At 49.0% G+C, this 24,855-nt stretch overlaps 1 protein-coding gene across 2 annotated transcripts in view; it reads left to right on the top strand.

Moving 5' to 3' along the window:
• The window catches only part of LOC119455846 (paired box protein Pax-6-like), a 108,948-nt gene that overhangs the window by 41,537 nt on the left and 42,556 nt on the right, over positions 1-24,855 (top strand). The gene's annotated exons all lie outside the window — the stretch shown is intronic.

Consider the following 24,855-nt stretch of genomic DNA (forward strand, 5'->3'; position numbering starts at 1 on the left):
GATCGAACATTTGTTTAGAATGGGCTATGTCTTTCTAAAAAAAAGAATAGAAGAAAAAAAAGAATGATTGAACTGGACAACCGAACGATAGCCTATGTTCCGCTCTTTGCCTCTGCTTGAAGAGGGAACACTCGGCAACCGGTGTGACTGGGGCAGTTGTTACGCTGAGAGAATAGAACTCGCGAATATGTTTCCTGATTCGAATTGAAAAGTAGATATGTGTGTGCCTTTCTTTCCAGAAGAATACGTATACTGTATTCCAGGATAATTTTTACGCTTTAATGCCAGCTGGGATTATTGTTTTGTTAGGAAATAAGTTTTATCGCTGAGAACTTTCAGCAAATCAATTTTTCGCGTACAAGCTCGTTCACAGGAAGACAGCGGCTTCTAGAGTCATCATAAACGAAAGCGTTGCGGACAGTGCGATACCTTCTGATGTCTCGAACAAAGCTTGAAAGTACTGACAGTATCCAAGTACTGAACTTACTGAACTGTTTGTCTGTTTTTGTTTTCGTTCAGATTAGGCTTCAATGTGACTCTGTGTGCCATTTTTTTTATCTATTGTAACTCCTCAGTGCTCAGACTCCCTACTAAGGCGTGTGTTCATGTGGTCAGGCATTAGATTCCCACGTCCGCACGTGAACGGAAAGGAGTGACCGAAGCGAATGCCTTAAAACTCGACACTCGATCCTCATCTTATCTCTTTCCCACTTGAAAGAATTGTATGCAGCAAAGTCTATGCGCTGATCTTCCGTAAGTATTTTACGAATTCTCCCGCATCAACGAAACCAACAAATAGGGCTTCAGAACTTGTAGCAATGGCTTGGTGCTTTCAGATTTCGTGAGCTTCCCTAATAGCTCGCACGATCTTAGAAGTGCCTTCGGGCACTGACATTTTGGCAGAACAGGACAAACCATCGCAAATTCGCTCTTAGTTCACGGTATACACGAAATTTTACACCAACGGCCTCAAGATTTCCAACTTCTGCACGAAGAAACTTCGTTCACGTGTATACGCTCATGAGCAACTCCTTCTATATAGGCGGTGCAACACATTTGGATAACGACCATACCGTTTGGTGCTGTTGGATAGAGCCTTCAGTGCTCTTCGGGTTGTAGACAGAACACAGTCGAAACAGATGCAAATAGAAGAAAACGCGTTGCGCTATCTCGGGGATCCGACCACGCTATATGCCCAATTACACGCTGCGTGTAATGACAGCGCGCTGCGGCAGGACCCACGAAAGCGCGAGCCGCGGTGGCCGCGCGCACGGGGCGGAAACCGCGTCGTGCTAGCAATCAACAGCCGCAAGCACCCCGGGGACTCACGAAGCATGCAGGAATGCAGGACAGCGTGACGACTGCACGCAGCTGTCCGGCGTCGCCGCAACACCGCCACAGCTGGGGAACGCCGCGGTCGCCACGCAGGCGTCTTGTTCGCACCCCCGCGTGTGTCGCGTGCGTGCATGCGCGTGTACGCGCACACGTGTCGTGTAGCAAAGCAGCGCCGGGGTGACGTAAGAGGTATAACATAGGCGAGGGAGAAGCACTATACGAGCGTCCGTGAATGAACGTGTAGGGTGCGGAGTTGGAGAGGAGGACGCCACATCTGGGCGACGACGCCGTTGGGTGTCGTTGCACACCCCACCCCGTCTCCTCCTGCAACAACGCTGTTCCCACATTCGACGAAAGCACAAAGTAAAAAGCTCCGGATGGTTTCGTTTTTGTCTGTTCCTCCGTGTAGCGCTGCATTGCGCGCGCTAATTAGCCTGAGAGTAACGGTTTCGGGAGGTCGCGAGCGTTGGGTGCGAGCACGGTTCACTCGCGAGTCCCATTTGCTTGCTTGGCTCCGTTGCTGGCGCAAAGCTATATAATAAAGCGCGACGCCCAGATCGCTGGCTGGATCGGTAGCTATATAGAAGCGTGCAATTATTGGTGCGCCGCGCGCTTCATTCCGCCCCTTCCATTTCCACGCGCATGCGTGAGCAGCGAAGAGGGCATACGAATCGTTCGCGTGCGGTCATCGCTGTATACGCCGAGAGCACTGGTATTGTCAAGTGAAGCGTAACGCGCTTCTCCGTCGTTGTATGTTACCGGTGTGTGCTTTTCGCTGAAGAGCGTGACGGTCGCAAAGCGACAGCCATGCCGTAAGTTCTTTCGGCTGCAGCGCGCTTGGTTGCGCTCGTTAATCACGGTCAACGGCTGCGTGGACGGTTTTAACGGATGCGAACGACCTGTTTGTGGGCAATGCTATGGCGCCCGCGGACAAGCGTGAGCGCATTATAGAACACTTCCCGGGAAGTTGCGCCGAATTTAAATTCGATCCTGGCGCTGCCACCGAATGCAATGTGCTGGCGGTGGGAGTTGCAGGAAATGGGCGGTGATGGAGTCTCAAGAGTTCGAGGTGTGAGTGATTGTGCTAGGGAATGCAGGTTGGAGGTATGCATCAAATTATACACACATTAGTGGGCCAACAGCCGCCGCTGCAGGCCAAATGTGGCCAGCGCCGGACTTCATGTAGCGGAAATAAATGAGTCCGGCTGCGAATAAAATGTCGATACGGGTTCGATGATACGGCGAGAGAAACAGAGGGAGGAGAGAAAGACGTGTTTTGGGGCCTGCGGCTGAACAGCAGAACGGAAAGCTTCAGCGCTACACCACTGACAAAAATACTTGTCTTAAATACCAGCAGCGGTCAACGACAAATTAAGGTCACCACAATTTCTTCACTCTAACGGCATATGAAGTGCGCGTCGTTGAAAAGACCGCGTAAAACAATAATTAACAAAACTTGGTCACACAACCGAAGTGGAACCTAAACTTATCCATGAACAATGGTGCACGTGGAGGAAACAACAGAAAAAAATATAAGAACGAAAGGAAACCAACAAGAACGAAACCAAAAGACATCAAGAAAAGCAGCCAAGAACATGGCAGTTAAAAGCGACTATAGTTTGACAAAAGGTAAAGGACGTTACCGCTACAATCTAGCTGTAATAATGCGTATAACACCAAACAGCTCGTACAGAACTGCTCATGTCCGTCCATCATTCTTGAGTTCGTGTGTTCGCAGTCACCTAAGCAGCTATACTGTTACGTCAGGTGCTGTACGTCCGTCGCTGTTTTGATGCGTTTACGTCTTACGCGAGTGAACTAATCCCGCAAACTGATGCCAGGGCGCCCTTGAATGTCATCGCACTCCAGAAAGGCCGAAAGCCTCTTTCTCGCCTCCGTTCTGTGGCATGGTCATATTTGCGCTGCGTTATATAGAGACGAAGCGATCGCGCACATTCCCGTGGGTCCACCGTGCACACAGGTCTGTCGATAAATACGGAGGGTGTCAATTTCTACGCTGTTCATGAGGGACCACCAATTATAACCCGTGCAGAGCTACAGGCGGGCTTCATTCGGACAGTGGCTCATGTAAAGAAAAGCAAATAGCCAGAAAAAAAGTAAAAGAACTGTACGCCCGGTCCGATCGCTAATTACAGGGGCAACGCGAAAAGCTTGTGTTCGCGACTCCTGCAGATAACTGCGGAGCATAATAAATGTAATGGCTTATATACCGCTCGAAGCCAAAGAACGCGCAATGCGGGAGGAGGCGGCACCCAATTTGTGAGCGTGCGAGCTTTCCACGGAACGATTTTCCGGTCGCTGCGTCTCCTTGCATCTGCCTTTTTTATTATTGTTGTTATTGATATCCTTCTACCTCGCTGGGTGCATGGCACGTCGTTACACTGAAAATTTTTCCTTCCAAAAATTGTCCCCGCCGACCTACGCAGTCAGAAAGCAGAGTATCATAGACGCGAGCGTGCCTTCGACACCACCGATTATCGAGGCCTTGCTATAGACATCCTGTTCGGTGTGTGTACTTAGCACCGACGTGCAATTTGTAATGAGCGGGTGTTTTATACAACGTTTCATTGAAATTTTTGCCACAGAGGGCTGACCTTTTTTTTCTTAATATACGGCAGGGTCTGACCGAAAGTGCCCGCAGTTTTTTGAGAAGGGCGTGTACACTTTTTTTTTTTCCCCTAAGCTCCCTTTGTAGACAAAATTGTGAATCTCCCTTCAGAGCACAATTTTCACTTCAAGTGGCTTGGGTAAAGCGGCGAGCGAGGAATCTCCGCCGCGTACCAGTTTGCGCACCCCGGACAGTTAGGTGCAGTGGAGCGGTGCTCCACATTCAGAGATGCACTGCGCATGCATCTAAATGCGCGCAAGTCGCACTCCTCAAATTCTGGAGAACTGTACCTAAAGGTGAGGAGTGCGGTTTGCGCACATTTCGGTGCAGTGCATCTCAATGTGGGGCATTGCTTCCGAGTTCGCGGCACTGTATAATCGCGGGAGCCGCAAGGGCTGCAAATCCAGTATCACAACTATAGAGTGCAAAGTCTGGAAGCGTATAACAAAATCGCAGCATCCGGTTGTATACAACGAGAGAGGGCGAAATGTGGTTATGCATATTCAGATCGTGAAATCCGGTTACACAATCAGAAAGCGCGAAATGTGGTTGTAAGTTATGATATTGGGTCGCGCCTCCAGACAGCAAACTGTGCAACGAACGTTGAGCTGCAGCCTCACTATTTAAACGCGCCGAACACTGTTCGAGGGCCTCCGATACGATCGACCTTTACGCTGCGCTCCCGCATTTCAAATTTCAACGCCCTCTTTCATGCAGTTGGGAACTTGCAACTCCGTCACAGACACTTTTTTTTTTTTTAGAACCTTTCCGTGAATGCGATGCTCAGTTCGTCACTTCAACGGAACTGCCGTGGAGTGGTGTGGCTGACACCTCGCGTGCAAACAAAATATTTTCCCTAAAAATTGTACTTAAAGTATGGTGCAAGCACTCCTAATTTCGCTCGAAGTGACTCCCGTGAGTCGCGCAAGATTGGGGCTGCCGCGTAACGGACTAGTCATCACTCCCTTTTGTCTTTTGAGCGTAAACTATCCGCCGCTGACTCCTCGCTGTTCTGTCTAAGCCCTAGAAACGAGCCACAGCAGCGCTCCTTTTGTATTCTCCAGACCTGTAACTTGAACGTATAAGCACAGACGGCTCCTGTGTAACGAGAACTACGAGAACCGGCGCATGAGTATTGTGCTCTATCATCATCGTCACCCGCCTACCCTTTACCTAACGTCTGTGATACAGGATGCGCCATAGCGTAGCGGGTGATCGTAGAGGATGGCTTGTTGCTTCAAGCAGACATGCTTGTGTTTCTACGCGCACACATAAGCGTTGCGAATTATTGCGTGTATATTTTGTTGCGAAGGATCAATTTGCTAAGTCATAATGTAATTTCATTCCAGAAGAACGAAATTCATGTATAGTCGATTCTCGTCAATTCGCCCTCCGTTAATTCGACTTTCGCTTAATTCGAACGCGCGGGAACGTCCCGAACCGTACATTGCTATGTAATCAAAGCTCGCAAGGCTTGAACGCTAAGGCATGCCGTTCGGTTAATTAGACCACCTGCCGGCGTCCCTTCTCTTCGCCGCGGTTGCTAAGGCTTGAAAACACAGGTATTTCAACGCACGGTGCTGCTGCTTCCCTAAGCGGCTGAAGCTGTTCTAATTTAATTTACTCTAATTTTCAGAACTTTACTTTTCCTTTCAGTCCAACGCTGAGGCAGCGTTTAAACATGTCGGCTCTCGTCGCCGCATCACGACTGAGTCGCTCGTCAAGCGCACTTCAAGCGAAAAAAAAAATATTTGAATTTGCCTATTTTACCTCGATCGGTTATTTCGACCTTTCGGATTATACGACCAAATTTTGTGGTGCCGCAAGGGTCGAATCAGCCGGGAGACGACTTTACTACACCCATCATTCCCACGGTGACTTGAACGGCCACACCTGCAGAGCTAGTTTCCCCTGTTGAAACTGTTGCTCCCCCCCACCAAGCTTGGGAAACCGCCGATGGCCACGAACGACACCCTTCCTAGCGCGACATCGATTAGGCTCGCGGTTCGCCGCGACAACGGCGGTTGCGTTGCGGCGGCGGCAGCTGTGTCCGCCCCACTCCTCCCAAGCAGCTGCGCGGGCGAACCCTCGCGGCGCCGCGACACGGCGATTGGCCGAGGCCGTGGTGGCCCGATTTTGTTCTATTTATTTCTTTGTCGGCACGCACTGGCAGCCGAACGTCTTCCCTGTTCCCTCGTGCGCGCGCGCACTCGCATCGATCCCAAAGACGAGCCCCTCGAGGCGAGCGACACGCCCAAGCCGCGGAGCATATATACGCGCCTCCTCGCGCACACGGAGTTCGATGCGGACGGACGGACCACTAATTAGTGAGCGGCAAATACGGCAAAAAGCAAAGGAAAATCTCGGCGAAGCCGTATACTGTGTCGATGCAAGTTATAAGCGGACGTATTACGACATGCAATCATTTCCGCGCGCGCGAAATTTATCTCCGCGAAGTGAGACAAACGAGCGGTGTCGAAGATACCGAGTGCGGTTGGTTTTGCGTGCCGCTCGATGAGTGCCGTAATCCAAATAACTGGCTTAATTATTATTATTACCGTTACGCATAGGAAATACTGCTGCAATGTTTTTCGCGCGCCGTTTGCGATGTTTGCGATATCCGACAGTGGTCGGCAACCACTTCCAGCAGCGGACTGAGACGTCGCAATATCAGGACAGAGATCGAGTTGATCGACCGGTAAACCAATAGGCATGAAAGGGGGGGGGGGGGGGGGGGGAAGGTTGCAGTGGACAAAAGGTGACTGCGTGAGATGATTGCAAATAATTTTTAATGCATGCACAAGCCCCATAATTAAATGGCAGCCATCGGCACAGCCCGCAATCAGCTAAACGGCAGCCCCGGATGCATTCAGTATAAGCCGTTAAACATAATTGAACATCATAAGCAACGCTTCGTTATACGTTACGATTCCAACCGAGTACTGCTGCTGAAAATACTTGGAATATACAGAAGTCCTTCTCGAACCATGCTTGGGGTTTTCCTCATTATTGTAAAATAACTATTGCCAACCTCTGGTTTAAGGGAAACCTAGGTCGAGTAGAATGCTGACTGGTGTTAGTTTTCTCGCCCCTCCCTCGTTTACGTTTCCATTAGCGTTTTCCTTAATTTACGCAAGTAGCAGCGCATGTGACAAGCAGACATTTACCGCGTTTGTTATTAGTGCCTGCATACTCAATTGGACCAGATCGCGCGACGTACGTGATGTTTTTGCGCGTAATTAAGCACGCAAACCACTAAGTAATTAAGTACGCACGACGCGTCGTGCCTGTGTATAGACTATACTTCATCTGGCCTGCTGCCCCCAGCGCGTGCCAAACCAAAAAAAAAAAAAAAAAAAAAACTAATCGCTCCAACTACATTTTCGAGCCTCCGCGAAGCCGTCGCCTCTCGCGCTATATATGCCACCCTTGATTTGCATTGCATGGCGGACGTGTGCGCGTCAAGAGACGCATTAGGCACCTTCGTGACTGCGGGTAATCATCATCATCGTTCCCGTGTTTGAACGACGTTTGTCCTTCGCATCCACTGTTCGCTCTCAGCCGCGCACACTGTACTTTATCCGTTCGTTCTTCTCGAGTTCTCTGTGGACGGCGTAAATGGCTCGCTCGAAGTGGGGGCGAACAGCTCGGAGAATTGCGCAGCCGATCGAAACACGTTTTGGCGGGCCGTATATGTGTCGTAAAGCCCCGAAAACGCGTGCGTGACAACGAGGCACCCGTCGGTTGCCGAGGTACACTTTCAATCTGCCGTGACTCTCAACACGCGGTGCGGCGCCTATGACGCTATATCGTAACCGCGTGGCGTGCAACGCGGGCTGCTTCGCGGACGCATCGCCACCACGCGGTCGTTGAGAACAGCAACTTGTGCGGCGATTGGACGAGAAAGCGAAGTTGTTTGCTGAAAAAAAAAAAAGAAAAAGAAAAAGGAGGAGGCCCGGAACGACATGCACCTCGTCTCTTTTTTTTTTTTTTTCTCTCTCTCTTTTGCTGCGCAAACACTACAGCTTGGGGTACACCATCGCTTCGCCGTTGGGCCTCCAGACCTGGTCAATTCTTTTGTGACGAGCATAACATGTTGAAAGAAGGTGCAAAGTTGGCGCGCTAAACTTTCCAGCCACTCTTGGCATGCCCGTCTGAATTTACACAACGGCATATTACACACTCTCCTCCTAAATGTGCCAACTCATTTAAAAACGGCAGGTTCACGCGCGTGAAACTTACTGTCTAAGCGGTCGTGTGTTGCGAATAGGATCAGATAAGTGTTTTCTTTTTATGTCCAGACGCCTTGTATACTTTCAAAGTGAAACCTATCTTTGCGAAGCCTCCCAGACTTTCTTAGCGTGGCTGATGGGTGCGGTCACTGTCTTGCAGAACAGCTCATACTTAAAACAAAAAGAACAAAAAACTGAACTACGTGCCCGATGGTCGTATCGAACCTCGGTCATTCACCAGAGCAGTTTGATGCTCTTACCACAATCGCACGTATTCACTTCTATCGTGCCAATGATAACATAGCTCTTTGAGATGATCGCCGCCTGTGTCACACATACGGCGATGCGAAGGGGCTGCGTTTGGACAGCTTGTCACGTGGCTTTGCATGGTTTGGGTGAAGGGCTTTCGGTATGACCTTGTACTGGCATTGAAATAACACAGAAACTAGCACAGGTTTCACCACTATTCATGCATTTAAACAAGGCTTCGCCGTGTTTAGATTGGAACAAGGTGCGTTCGATCTGCCGCAATTTTTTTTAACTCTTCGATTTTCTGTGCCCCGGCCCCAGCGGTACACCACTTGTATAAACAGTACCAGTACTCGGTGCACCATTTGAATATAATATGTAGTATGCAGATAAGTGCGGTCTACTTCATCTCATATTAATTTCGGCTTTTTGCCTATCAGAACAGTAGAACTGAATGAGATTCACATAATCCAATATAGCTTATAGTATCCGTAAAACACTTCGCAACCTCGTTTCTCGCAAAAGCTTGATCCTCTTTTCACCGTGCATGCTGACGCACATTTCTGGGCAGTGGATGTTAGGATGGATGAACTAAACATGTATATTTGCTCGAAGAAGCCCTCGAATCACATGTATACCATAGGTCTTGGTTGGCAAAGCTCTGGAAGCCCTTCTACATACATGTTATATACCCCAGGTCATGCACCAATCTCCCCTAGCTGGTGAGACCCTGCGCTGACAAATGTGAGCTGCGCAGGTGCACGCTCGCTCGAGAGTGGCCGTCAGTCGTTGAGAGGAAGGAGGAACAACGCATTCACAACCGCTGCGCGTGCGCACGGGAATATTCTGAGGACCCCTATGCGCTGCAAACACTCCGCGATAGGATTTGGCTGTCACCGTCTCACAGCGGCATATAGTTGAACGATTGCGCATAAATATATCTCGCTCTTTCTATTTTCTTGTACACGTCTTGCGCGCGGCCGCGTTTTCCTGCGCATGGAGAAGAGAATCGAACTTTCTTGCCTGCTCAAAGCAACGACATCGATCATTTGCATATGCCGCTCCATCCATGCAATCTTGCAGTTCTTTTTTCTTTTTTCCTTTCTTTCCTCGACGCGCGCATGTGCAAGAGCGGAGCTCTCGATGCGCATCTGCGTTCGCGACGCAAGACTTGTCAAAATTCTCGCGGTCATTCTTGTCGGTATTCGTGATTCATGTCCGCGCGCCAATCGGTCTTTGTCATTTCGCGCTTCTTTGTGCGTTTGTGTTTGGCGACGGTAGCAGAATGCCTCGGTGACGTTTTGTTGACTATATATGTTGTCTGTCCGCGGAATCATCGCACGTTCTTTCACCGTCTATATTTTAGCTGCGTGCCTTATATGCACGCTCTTCAATGAAGTGTAGTATGCGGAAGACACCATTCTTCTCTCTCCACTCCGCGATGCTGCGGTGTACGCAAGTGTTCACGAAGAAGACTGGAGAAAGCTTGCGAAGGGCTCTTCATACAGCAAGTACATATTCCGTAAAGGCATTATATAAGAAGGAATAGCGATAAAATTGTCTCAGGAGCGAGCACCGATATTATAGCTGCACGCTGTCACGGGTATTATTTTGCTTATTGATTCATGTATTTATTATGCATAAATTGACGATATGGATACTCTCTGAAAGAAAGGTCATTAAGCCTACCCTCCAGTGAAAAGAGAGAATAATGGGGCCAGAGGGAGAATATAAAATACGCATATGGCGCTAGAAAGAGTGAGACAACGAACAAAGAACCTTGTCACGCAATTTATATATCCTCAGAAAGCGAAACAATGCGGCTGAAGCAATGGTTTGCGGGACAAGTATCCCAAAATTTTCATACACGGCAAGAAATATTTGTCTTGTCTACTTGGTACGGTCGAGAGATGGTTTAAGCGAGCGTCCTCGCAAATCACGTGCTTATACATATAAAATCGTCTCTTCGCAGCGAGACGGCATAATCACGGGCTGGAGGCCAGTGAGGAAGGAACAGGCGGTTATGAACTGCATGTGGATGCGCATCACGCAACGCCACATGAATCTGCCTCAGTCTCCTACATGCGTTTCTGAAATGATCATGTTCGCCTCGTCGTAAATCAGGTGCCTTGTTATCCTGCCGCAGCATAAGATCCTGTGCACCGTTTGTGGAAAGCAATGAGGACACTAAATCAGCGCCTGGTGACGACATCCTCGTTGTTAGGACGTTATATATATATATATATATATATATATATATATATATATATAACGTCGCTACGCACGCTATGCATATGAGCCGCATGAGGAAAAAGAAAAGATCTCATCCCGGCCACAGATCTAACCGGGATACACTGCGACGTAGGCGAACATTCTACAGGGGACGGTAAACCTGCAGCTCGTAAAGCGCCGTGTACAAATGGTAAATGGCTACCCGTTATAACGCACCACGAGCTCCGATATCTCTGACGCGGTACGGCGCTGAGCACTGCAGATCTCGGAGGCAACACGCCTGAAATTATCAGTCGCGTTATGTCGCCGCGTTGGTACACATAAGATGGCCAAGTTCAAGCAGCCAAGTTATGCCTGGCTGTTTTCGCCGCGACTTTAAGATTAGAGTTAGTGAATTAAAGAATCGGGAAGCAGCCTCTTGAAAGGCGTGCGAGGCAATGAGGTCGTTCGCTAACCGTTTGCGCAGGTCTGGGGGAGTGTTTCGAGTGACACTTAACACTATCCTTCCAGAGGCTCCTAAAATTATTTTTTGTCGTATTCCTATATGTGAGCAAACAAGAAACACACCCATGAAAGAGCCTGGACAATGAGTGCTGTCATTAGCTTTCGATGCACCATTTTCTATCACAAAGCATGAACAATATCGTGCAAACTCTATTAGCAGCCATATTTCCTCGAGCACCACGTTTCTAGTCATTTCTTGATCGTTATCCTCGAAAAATGGAAGTACCTACAAGTATGTTGTACTTCATACCACCTTAGCACACGTCACACGAAGTCTATTAGAGTTTTTGCATTAACAGAAGGACCCTTTCCTAAGAGAAATATTTCATCGCCAGAGACATCGTGGGCGACAGAGCGCCCAGTCGGCATTCCGCATCCGCCGAAATGCATACGATATACACATAAAATTGCAGTGGTGCTAGATCCATCATCAAAAACTAAAGCCCAAGCACGACCAAAAAAAAAAGGATTAATTAAAGTACAAAACAAAATCTGGATTACGGGTCTTCACGGTTCTTCGCACTGGCGCGCGAACCCCACGAAGTTGGAGAAAGGCTCGCTCACTCACGTGTCCGCACGCCACCGGTTTTTTTGCTCTTCTAAGGGGGCACCATGCAGCAGCAGCGGCGGAGGACCGCAGGGCGAGGCAATTATCGCCTCTTTCGGCTCGCCGATCATTATTTATCGGGTGCGGATCGCTGTCTGCGCCCGCCCGACACCGCGAGGGTGAGAAAGAGGAAATAAAAATAAAACGAAAGAAGAAAAGAAGTAACATTGAAGAAGTAAAGAAGGAAGACTTTAGGGCGTCGCGCGTTGAGCTTAAAGGCACGCATGCGCGTTCTGCCGCAGCGGCGCCGCCGAAAAGTGCTAATGTGCTCTCGGTTCTCGCCGGCCAGCGACGGCGCTCGTGCCTTAATTACACACCGCCGGCTATGGCCACGGCTATGACGGCCCGATGCACAAACACACACTGCATCATCAGCACCACTGTATGCCTATATACTCGGTCGGCAAAGGCGCGAGTCCGCGTGTGCAACCCATTATAACCACCCGGCGTGTATAATACGAGCACACGCCTCAATCCTCCGTCACCCCCCCCCCCCCCCCCCCGATTTTCCCTCCCCTAACACCTCTGCCGCGGACGCTTGTACACTGCGACATTTTGTGCGCTCGTTGGTTGGTTCGTTCGTTCTCAGCGTCAGTTCGCGGTGAAACTATGCAATGCAGGGATATGTGCGTGCGGTTTCATGTATACGAGGAACGCGTGCGCGTCTGCGCGCGCGCTCGCCGCCGAGGAGTCATTCGCCATTTAGACGCGGGGCCCTGATTGCCTGCTCACATTGCAGCCCCCTCCACCTCCCCCCTCCCCGTTCTTTATCTAAGCCTCTCTTCACGCGCTGTTTTTTCTCCGGTGTCTCTGCGCGCAAAAGAGCCGCCGTTTCGGTTTTCATCAGGATGCGAAGAAGGAGAAGACGACGACGCCGGGCCGCTTCGAAGCGCATCGCGTTCGACGGAAAGGAACGCAAAAAAAAATAATAAACGAGGTTCTCCTGAAGGGCATAGAGGGTGAACGAAACGAAGAAATTAACCGAACCTACCGATGGGACGCGAAGGGACTAAACTAGACGATAAAATGCGCGCGAGCAGCTCTGAACCGACCGATCGTTTCCCACGAAGCGCGGAGTGCAGCCGAGGTTCTTGACTTCCTTCGGCGCGGTCAGTATAGAGAGAGAAAGAGAGAGAGAGAAAATTAAGACCGAACAATTATGTGGCCAGCCGGAAGGCAAAGTGTTAAGAAAAAAGGAAAGAGGAAAGAAGGTGTTGCCTCAGCATTACGAAGAGAAAAAGAATGAAAAAAAAAAGGTAGCGGTGGGGAAACGAGAGCAAAGGGAATTGGGCGTAGATTGAGTCTTCAAAGTTAAATGAAGTCTTCTAAATGAAGCGATTGAACAAATGGCATGGCGGTGTCCTTACGCGTTAGGCGCCCGCGCGCCCAGATGCAATGCGAAATATCGTCGCCCATTAGTTGCGTATTCCGTATTACGAAGCACGCAGACGTAAATAGAGTTTATAGTGGAGCTTAAACTAGATAGTCGTTCGAGTTCCGCCAAAATCTTCACGAATACAGGAGCGTTGGTTCTTTTTGCACTGTCTGGGGGCTCAAGCAGTCCGCATTGCTGGGTTCTCTCAACAGCGCATTTATTCCGGGCACATCGCCACATTTCATTTTTTCAAAGAGAGGGATGGGAAGAGAAGGAAAGGTAAGGCGATTCTCCAAAATTAGTTTACCACCCTACACCGGGGCAGGGAAAAATAGTGGTATGAAGATAAGGGGGAAGGGCAAACGGCAACTTGTGAATTCGCACATTCACACACGTCGTGCTCATTACGCACTTAAGGGGTGGAAATAAAATAAGAGCTCGCTTCCGATAGCGTTCAAATGAAAGCATCCGACAGTACACAGCGGCGGGCAGAAAGTGTACGGGGCTACGGGTATGTTCGACTGGTCACTTCCGAACACTCCGGTTGCCCTAGAGGAGCAGTGCAAGAGAGAAATGGAGCCTCGGTGCGAGCATAACCCTATCGAAAAATGCCATACAGCTCCATATCCAACAATCCCGTATGAACATTCGAGGGTCCCACAGAAAAACCCGCACGTTTCCACATACCATATATGGGGGCATGTCTATATAAGACCGCCTTTATTGTCTTCGACCCTGGCTAATCCCCTTGTCTTTCCCTTTATTTTCCCTCCTCCTCCCACATGATCCCCATATGGACATGTGAGTGACCCATATAGAAACTCGTATGCTCCCATAGACTATGAAACAAGTTCCGTATATCTGCTCTCTGTCTCCTCCCCATCTTTGATACCTCCCCCCCCCCCCCCATCCCGCTCCCATGTGTAGGGTAGCAAACCGGTTGTGCTAAACTGGTTAACCTCCATGCCTTTCCTTCTCCACTCTTTCCTTCCTTCCTTCCTTCCTTCCTTCCTTCCTTCCTTCCTTCCTTCCTTCCTTCCTTCCTTCCTTCCTTCCCATATGATTATGTGATTGTGTATGAACACATAATGATGTGAATGAATATGGGACCTCCACAAGTTCATATGGGGCATGTTTCCATATATATAGTAACTGGATTTTTTAATGGGCCAAGCGTATTTAGAAAAATGAGAAGCACAACTTCGCGTTTATCTTAGATTTATTTACCCAACAGTTTCGGTCGGTGGACCGACCTTTTTCAAGGTCGGTCCTTTATCCCTTGAGAAAGGTCGGTCCACTGACCGAAACTGTTGGGTAAATAAACCTATGATAACCGCGAAGTTGTGCTTCTCATTCTTCTATATATATATACAGTGCACAAGGCTACAGTATGGGTGCGGAAACGCCTCATTATTTACATTTGTTATCAGTGTCCATTTTATCTTTGACTATATATGATTAATCACGGTGAGACGAGTTTTGGTCAAACACTTCCCTTCATACAGGCTTTTATATGGGGCCCCCGTATCTTCATGTGCCATTATTGGATATTGGACTTGCGGGTTTTGTTTCGACACAGAAGTAGTCTCAAATGGCGATTATGAAGCCACATTATTACCGCTAAAGTCGCTTATTCACGTAATACCGCTTGTAGCCTGCGAGAGCGTTATATAAAACGACTGGTCAAATATGTCACACGTAAGGTCTCCGTATAAAGCATAATTTTGCTTGTGCCGAGAGCTTCCAGCATCGGCGTGTTTCAAGTTCACCCGTTACTCCCGGCGGTGACTCAGCGCATGCCTATATGGCGTTGCGCTGCTCCAACTTTCATGAACAGTTATCGCTGTGTGCTGCCGAACAAGTTCAAGCAACTATCTTACTCGAACTGCCGCTCAACGATTTGGTCTTGCTTGAACGCGATGTAATAGTTACAAAGCTTTGCAGGAATACTTTTCAACCACGGGGCTATAGACCCTCGTCCCTAGTGCTCGGCGATACTCTGCGTGTGGTCCGATGTGTTGGGGTGCGCCTTCCTATTCTTTTTCGCTTCCTTTTTCTCTTTGATCTATTTCTCTATTTGTGGTGTTTATGTATGTTCACGGGAATAATAATAATAATAATAATAATAATAATAATAATAATAATAATAATAATAATAATAATAATCATCATCATCGTCGCGAGGTTCTGTGTTCGATTGCCGGCAACTGCGGCCGCATTCCGGTGTGGGCGGTACGCTAAAGTGCTCGTTTCCCAAGCCTTGGGAACACGTTAAAGAACCCCAGGTGGCACAAATTAATTGAGAGCCCTCGACAGTGCTGTCCCTCATAACTCGCAGTACAGCTTCGGGGGCGTTAAGCTCAACAATTTTTTTTAAACTGTTATGGTTTGCTCCGTTTGCCACACTTTACGGCTACACGAAGTCCCACTGCAAAGCACGAAATTGCAGGATCCAATCGGGCTGTGGCGATCTTATTCCTGTAGACGAGAGAAGTGATACTCTGTAACAGCTCGTAAGTACTTAACAGTATGGGAAATAAATAAATAGAAAAGTGATGACGACACCTGTTCTGGAATTTCGGCTCACGTTATAGTCTGATCCTGTATAGGTGGGGAAGATTAAACAGGAGAACGGGTAACAGCGTCACGAGCTCTTAAGCCATACGCAGCTTTGGGACGCAAAGCCCCATCAATTATTATCGTCACTACCTCTTGCCCAAGAAAAATCCGGGGTCATTCGTCTCGTTTGCACGGATCTAGCCGATAACAAGATCGCGCTAAACTTTCTTTTCATCAGCTACCGTGAGACCTCGAAAAAAAAAATCCATCCCGGTGCCGTTAATTAGAAGCTGGTAAAACGCGTAACTTCGAGCACGCGTACTCTATTAGATTCCAATATCCCAAGCGTAATTACTTTCGAACATGATGCGCCTTATTTATGACATGCTTAGTGAAAAGCCTTGCCCACGTTAGTACGTTACACAAGCCACTTCCAACCATCTGAGTTAAGGTTTCTGACGGAATAGCGATACACGCAAAACGACCCATGCCTTGCATCGTTTTATTACACCAACCAAGTGGCAGTAGACAGAATTAAAAAAAAAGAAGAAAGAAAGCAGAAGAGGACGAATAACGAAAAGCAGCTAGTCTACCTTAGTATGGCGTGCAAGGCGTTAAGACCTGCATCTACGGTCTGTGAACGATGGCGTTGATGCTTTAGAAACTGTAACATTAGTATCTTGAGTGCTAATGAGCTCGAAAATAGAAAAAAAAAACAATGCTACGATCTAGAAGAAGTAAAGAAAGCATAATAAACAAAACGTATCCCTTAAATATGTTGTTGGGCGAGATACTTGAAAGGTGTTGCCATAGATGCAATGCATCTGTGTAGGCCAAGTGGTGCTTGAGATATGAAGGTTTGAGTTAAAGGTGTTTAAAGCAGATTAATTAGACGAAAGGCAGCTTCATCCAGGAACCAGACAACCCTCTTTCTCGTTCTCATTCCGTTCCTTCAATGCTGCGAGCAATCTATAGGTCAATGTGTGAGACAAAGATGATGGAGCAATCATCATCATCATCATCATCATCATCATCATCATCAGCCTATATTTATGTCCACTGCAGGACGAAGGCCTCTCCCTGCGATCTCCAATTGATGATGATGATGATGATGATGCTACCTGGCCCGAAATTTCCATTGCCAAGGCTGGCGTGACGAAAGCGGTGACGTAAAAATCACTGTCGCTTAGGCGGGAGCATCCCCACTAGATTCTATGGGAGTCGGGCCACATAGCATGACGTTATGAATCGGAGAGTGTAGGCCTTGTGATATCTAGGTGGTGTTGGTCAAACCGCCGCATAAGCTCTGTGTTTCAAAAGGGTTTAGCCCTACAGAAGCCATTCTCCAATACATAGTAAGAACGGCCTACACTCCTGCATGGGCGTTTAAGGTCAGCCGTGCTGCGCGTCCGTCTTTCACTTGGTGCCACCAAATGGGCGATATGTAGAGCACTTCACGTGATCCTGCAAGCGCTTCTGCTCTGGAATAAAGAGGCTTCAGGACAGCGTGAAAAAAAAAGTAAATAAAAAGAGAGAGAGTTTCCGCACGAACGTGTAGAAAAGTTATAGTTAGCGCGCAAGTACCGAGGATAGTGCGTAAGGAAATCAGTGTACACGTTATTTTCACATTTCTGCGAGAGACTCGATTTATCGACTCATGGTGGCAGATATCATCATCATCATCAGCAGCAGCAGCAGCAGCAGCAGCAGCAGCAGCAGCAGCAGCAGCAGCAGCAGCAGCAGCAGCAGCAGCAGCAGCAGCAGCAGCAGCCTATATTTATATCCACTGCAGGACGAAGGCCTCTCCCTGCGATCTCCAATCACCCCTGTCTTGCACCTGGAATTTCCTAACTTCATCACCCCACCTAGTTTTCTGCCATCCTCGACTGCGCTTCCCTTCTCTTGGTATCTATTCTGTAACTCTAATTGTCCACCAGTTGTCCATCCTACGTGTTACATGGCCGGCCCAGCTCCATTTTTTCCTCTTAATGTCAACTAGAATATCGGCTATCCCCGTTTGCTCTCTGATCCACACCGCTCTCTTCCTGTCTCTTAGCGTTAGGTCTAACATTTTTCGTTCCATCGCTCTTTGTGCGGTCCTTAACTTGCTCTGGAGCTTCTTTGTTAACCTCCAAGTTTCTGCCCAATTTGTTAAAACCGGTAGAATGCAATGATTGTAGACTTTTCTTTTCAACGAGAGTACTAAGCTCCCAGTCAGGATTTGATAATGCCTACCGTATGCACACCAACCCAACTTTATTCTTCTGTAAATTTCCTTCTCATGATCAGGGTCCCCTGTGAGTAATTGAGATAGATAAACGTACTCCTTTACAGACTCTAGAGACTGACTGGCTATCCTGAATTCTTGTTCCCTTGCCAGGCTATTGAATATTATCTTTGTCTTCTGCACATTAATCTTCAACCCCACTCTTAGACTTTCTCGGTTAAGGTCCTCAATCATTTGCTGTAATTCGTCCCCATTGTTGCTGAATAGGACAATGTCATCTGCAAACCGAAGGCTGCTGAGATATTCGCCGTTGATCCTCACTCCTAAGCCTTCCCAGTCTAAGAGCTTGAATACTTCTTCTAAGCATGCAGTGAATAGCATTGGAGAGATTGTGTCTCCTTGCCTGGCCCCTTTTTTTGATATGTAACTTTCTACTTTTCTTGTGGAGATCCAAGGTATAGCTGTTGAATCCTTGTAGATGTTTGCCAGGATATTCGCGTATCCCTCCTGTATACTCCTTGATTACTTAATGCCTCTATGACTGCTGGTGGCAGATATAAGGAAACTGAAAAAGACACTCAGGCGGAGCTACAGCCGGCCAAGTCTACCAGGTTAACCCCGCTTGTGGCAACATCACCACCTCCACCATCACACCTCGGGTGTCTTCTTTTGCTTGCTCATGAAGCTGCGGGCGCATGCACGTGTGTGTGCATCCGCGCGTACACTCTTACCAACCATAAAGTGGCAGCAGCTAGCATAGTCGCACAGTACAGCTACTGAAAACCCGGAAAGTCTGCAGCCTTGAAGGCGTCCTAGCGCATTAGTCCCTCAACGACAGCAACTCAGCCTGCAGGAAGTGAGCCCGTGAGCGCGAACAAGGACACGAATGCTCGAAGGAGAGGTAGTTGCCATAGGCAGAGAATGCAGTGCTATTCACACCGCGCCTCATCTTTTCCCGTGAGATCGTGACACTTGACTAATAAAGCGTTCCCTGCACCCCAGCATCGCCGATTGCAGCATTAACGCCGACACGGCGCATAATTCGAAAAACGCGTCCGTATCTCGCGCTGCCATCGAAAAAAGCGCGGCCGATCCGACGAAGGGACCATCCATCTTATCGCAACCATCACGCTATCACCGCTGCCTATTAGATCGTTTCATCTCCCTCTCCTTTTTCGTCACCCTGAGCGAAAACGGGATTTCGCGATGGTACAAACATTAAAAAAAAGAAGAAAATAAAGGGAGAGAACGATTGCAGCGCCTAATTCGAGCACCGAAGTGATACGACTAACTAAAACGGCGCTGTCCGCTGCACGCACGCACGAACACACGCACGCACACACACCACATGCACACGCACGCATACGCATTCGTGGAGCAGCGTGCGCAAGAAGAGGCAGATTGATTGCAGTGCCGCCGCCACCCGCGTATATATATATATACTACTATACGCACGTTGTCGCGCGCGCGAATCGCGCGATAACGCCGTTTGTCGCCCCCGTATAATGACTGCGTCGCCGCTCCCACCCCGCGGTCAGCGGCTCTCACCACCGGCGACACTCCAGCCTGCAAGCAGCAGCCTGCGTAAAAGAAAGCATGTTGCTGCTCTCTCATCTCCTTTGCATCGCTTCGTTTCTTGTTGATGTCGTCGTGTTTCGGATGGTCAGCCATGCCGAGGGGACCGCGCCACCTGTAATTTGGGGTGTCCCCGCGCGGTTTCCAGCCCTCGGCGGCGGTTATGCCGGCTCGCCTTCTTTCCGTTCACGAGAGGCGCCCCCCTTTAACTCGTGTAGTACACTACATGTCCGGCTATATTTATACGCACCGGCCGCGCGTGCACCCCCGGCAAGGAGCGCGGCGCATGTGTGTGTATGCAGCGGCAGGTAGAGACAGTTCCGAACGGCCGTCGACGTCGACGAGGTCCCGCGGCAATGCTGCGTGTCGATGTCCATTCCGGGCCCCCGATCGCCCCATTCCAGCTTTAACGCGGCCGGCCTGTATATAGAGGCCCCAGCCGCGCCGCGATCCGGTTCAGCCGGGCGCCAAAGGGACGGACACGGCGGGGGAGGCCCCGGGCCAAAACATGACACGCCTGTCGACAAGCTTGTGCCACGCCGTGGCCGCTTCTTAGTTGTTTTTATTTCTTCCACGTTATCTTTTTTTTTTTTTCTTTCTCTCGTCGTGTGACGTGTACAGTCGCCGCGAGTAAGGCCTCGGACAGGGATCTCCAAAGCGCTTTTTTTTTTCTATGTTGTTTGAATATAAAATGGTGCAACGTCTTTAAAGCCAGAGCGTGGCGTTGGCCAATCGGTGGTTGGATCGAGTTGTTGAAAGCAAGACCGGAATCGACCCGGAATCGGAAGGCGCCACTGGCTGTCATTCGTGTGACGGTAACTTTTGTTAAACGGTGCACATTTTTCGAAATGTCGTGCACCTGCAAATTAGGAGTTACAAATGCCGTGCTCACATCCGCAGTCCTAGAACCAACCCTTAAAATCAAAGCAATAGACATCGAAGAAGTGCGCCTAAACTTGATTATTACTGTGCAAGAATGTCAGGCATTTGTATTACGTAATAGACCCACCGCATAAGCGTGTAACCATGGTCATTGAATTCATTAGGTTTAGCGTGCCTAAGCAATACTGAGGCTATGAGAGACTCCGCACTGGAGAGCTATGTAATAATTTCAGCCACCTGGGGTTCCTTAACGTGCACCTAAATGCAGGTAGACGACAGCCTTTGTATTCCGCCCCAGTCGGACTGCGATCGCTGGGGCCAGGATTCGAACCTCTGACCTAGTGCTCAGCAGCGTAACGCCACAGCCACATAGCTACCACGGCGGCTACGTCTTTGAAATTGGATAGCTATGCGCTCCAACAATATAGCGTAATCTTCCGTGTATACACATATGGGCGTAAGCGATGTTTTGTCAATTCGGCCTCCGCTGGGCTACATACCAAGGCCGCAGCTTTCACAATACTGCCTGCTTTTTTTTCTGGCAGGACAAGAGTCAACGTGGTCTCTCTGCGATGGTGTTGTAGGGACCCACATCGTAAACAACCTCGAGGCGGGGTCGGTCGGTCGTTCATATAGGTGGCTGGAGGCTCGAGCACTGCCTGCATATCTTGACTTTGTCGCCCAGCGTATCACCACGCAGAGCGGCCGGCCGATGGCCCGAATTTAATTATAAGCGCGGATCCTTCTTGTTCGCGGCCCGGCCCGCTGTTTGTGCACTTGACCCGGCACCGTATTCGTCACACTTATCGCGGCGACAGGCCCTCCCGACGCAGCCGAGCTAAATCACTAAACCCGTGTTTTTGGGCCGGCCCTACACGTTCCCCAATCCCACCCATCTTCTTTTCTTTGGTGGCGCTGTAACCGGCTCTATTGATTTATCTACATATCGTGTTACGCCGTTACTATATAACGTTCAGTTCTTCCCGTTGCGAGTTTCCTGTTCCATGCATCGGCGAGGTAGGTGAGGTCTTTGTGAATAATTTCGTAGCCTCACTTCGCGTGAGATCTGACGCAGTGCGCTGTTGCACGTCCGCTGTATAGCATGTCCTGGCTGTCTGAAGCTCAGCAGAGAGAGAAATATTGTCCTTTCAAACTCTGTGGCTTTGCAGCCACGCGAGTTCTACACAGAAGCCTCAGTACACGACCAAACGACAGGCACGCTCACCATGGATTCGATACTTACGATAAAGCCTGCACGTGCATGTGACATTACTCCTGTCTGCTGTGCACATGTTGCACGTCAAACCCGGCATGCGCGGGAGAAACAACGGAAATAATGACATTGGAAAAGGAAGAACATAAAGTAAGGATGATAGCCTATAGGGTAATCACCTGCTCTGAAGAGCGATTTCAAACTTTTCGTGATGTTCTTCACTTTTTCCGTCTTACTTATTTAAAGATTATACATACGTGTGTATCCCTTAATCTTTCTTTATTCTTGCCCTTGCGTGCACTGCCTCCACTCCCCCCCCCCCCCCGCCAATAAAAAGAAAGAAGAAAAAACAGTGTTCTATCACGTGCGAGCGTAACACACACACACACACACACACAACTCTCACGTGCAGCCTGTTTGCAGCACTCGTGTCGGTGGTGCTAAAGCACAAGTCTATCGCGTGATAAGCTGGAGCACTTGCGTGCAACGGGTTTTTAAAAAGACGCACTGTAAACATGCGAGAAAGAGAAACCGAGCAGGCGAAAAGAAGGCGCGCCACTAATAACTTAATTGCAGATAAAGATCTCCTGCTCCCTGTACAGAGTGCTCGAGTGGACCGCGATGAGGACCTTCCTGTTACACTTTTTCACTCGGGCAGAATAGAAGCGGAAAGAATGGCATCATCGTGCCGACCTATTTCAGTGACAAGAGAGAAGGCTTCTTGTTACATTACGATGGGTTCCTTAAAACGCCGGATCCGAAACATTACCGAGGGTTATGTCGTATTAAATGCCAAGAAGAACACCGCCATAATCCCGATGATTGCCGTGTATTTCGAGTACACGTGTAGAGCTAGATAGCTCTGTCGTTACAAAGGAACATCTCTTTCATAACAAGGACGATAGTTCACAGAAGCTATGCGTGTAACACTACAGCAAATCCAAACCCTCGATTTCTTGTCAGATTCTCATCAATATGTATGGGATGATAGAGTGCCAAATGTTAGCGACCGCCGCGTGATTGCGCTGCTCAGAAAACACTCCCGCGTGCTTCTGAGCCCGACGTTTTCGAAATGCTCACACTTGTGCTTCGACCGCAATATGGTCGTAGAATACGCATTGCCATGTGTCCTTACCGCGCCCGGAAGCCGTCTTCGTCGTCACATCGTCCTGCGGACGGGACGAACGGAAGTCCAGCAGCAATCTTTACCGGAAGGCTCTAATGTTGCGCGAATACAGGCTGCAAGCAAATCAAAAGAAAAAAAAAAATTGGCTCTCTTGCTCGCACAGGCGCGCACACACTGCGGTATATGAGCGTCAGACGGCATGACTCGCATGCTCGTCCATATGCGCGCATACGCGCGAAGACGCACTCACACACACACACACACACGAGCCGTGTATGTAGTACTTATGGGCACGCGCTCAAGCGGTGATATGTGGCAACGACGTGACCGCGACGGTCGAAGCGGAACTAAACACAGGCTCGGCGGCTGCCTGTGTACGGAACGGGCCGCGCTCTTCGGGACGAGCCACCGTCTCTCTCTCTCTCTTTCCTCGCTAGTATAGTGTGTGCCGCGCCTCAGTCTGTCGCCGCAGCCGTCGAAGAAAAGGGGCGCGGCGCTTGAGCCGCAGGACGACGGCGCAAATTGAAAAGAAGCCCCGAAGCGGGCGTCCGCGGACCCATTTCCGGAGGAGGCGTCTTCGAGAAGAGAGATGCGGTGGCAGCAAGCAGCCACCACGAAACTCTCTCGAAAAGAGCGCGTGCGCGCGCGCGAGCGCCTTTTTCGATGGTGCGTCCTGAAAAGGCGACGGCGGCGCGCACCTGTGGTCGTGGTGACGACGGCGACGAACCGCAGCGGACACTTATCATCATGCGTTCGGTTTCCGGTCGTGTCTCCCTGAGTCCAGGAGCAGTGCTCGAGACGCTCGCCCTCTTGATGTTCTCGTAAAATAATTTTGAAAACAAGAAAGAAAAAAAAAAAAAAAAAAGAAGAGGCTAGTTGAATGGGCTTGACTGTCTCCCTTTCCTGTCGTGTCTCGCAGCTGTCCTGCAGCACTGCAATCAGCCCAAGTCGTCATTCAATCCAGTCGCAATTGCCCCGTTTGATCGCGTCGGCCACGCGACGCGTTTGTACGGGAGCCATGCATCGGTATAAAATTGGCTGTTACCACTTGCCTTAGGGCTCACATCTGCGGACAACGTTGACAATGTTAAGCCACAGCGAGGCAATGCAGCATGTTTTCTCGTATAGGTAACTCGGTTTTAATATATCTCATTCATGTGAGCCTCTTATTTTCAAACAAACGACATTCTCCGCCGTAGTAACCGCATTCCAAAGGAGGCGAATGCCGATATACTTAGATTTCTAAATCTGCACGTTAAAAAAAAAAAAAACTTAATTTCAGTTCAGGCGATCCAAAGCGCTCCTTGCAATGTGAAGTGCGTAAAGTGGCTTAATAAACTGGAGCTCGCGTTGGTGACAGACTTCCACGACATCTACCATGATCTTTCTTGTATGTCAACCTTCTTCAGGAGCGCTTCTGGTGGTAAACGAGCATCACGGCTATGCATGCAACACGCAATAATAATTTCCTTCTGCATCTTTTCGTTGCCCTGTTCCAGCAACGGCAGCGAATTGCACTATCATGGTGTCGTCATAACTTGCATAATAAGAGAATAAGACGGCCTCATAAGATTGTGATTTCCCTCCATGCTAAAGAAATCATGCTCCTATATCGCGGTTTCAGTCACAACCGGAACGGTGGTTTAGCACGTAAAACCACCTCGCCTAGCAGTGAAGCTTCATGGTACTGTTTCTGGTGATTTCTATATGTCTGCCGTCAACAGGAAAGCCCTCTAGTGTAGCTAGATGGCTATAGTACGCATAGAACGCGACTCGGTCGTTCTATTTGATCGTTTTTTTTTAACATTCATTTGTGACTGCTATAGACATCACTGCTACGAAGAAGAGTTGTCTTCTTTTGTCTGGCCTTTTCTTAAAGTATTTTTTCTTGCATCTGAGCATGATTCTTAATAATATAAATACCGGTAGTCTCATAGACACGATTGTGTTTGTTGTAAACCTCCAAGCGCACGTCGTGTGTCAGCAGCGGGCACCGGGCAGCCATAGGACCCTTACGTGGAACTGTGAAACTTTCATCGGGCAGTGATCTCACGTCACTGTGCGAGTTCCAAGTACGAATTGCTTTCGCACAGCACTTCTTCCTTTCTAA

This window comes from Dermacentor silvarum, chromosome 6 (assembly GCF_013339745.2).
Source record: "Dermacentor silvarum isolate Dsil-2018 chromosome 6, BIME_Dsil_1.4, whole genome shotgun sequence".
In the NCBI taxonomy this organism is placed as follows: Eukaryota; Metazoa; Arthropoda; class Arachnida; order Ixodida; family Ixodidae; genus Dermacentor; species Dermacentor silvarum.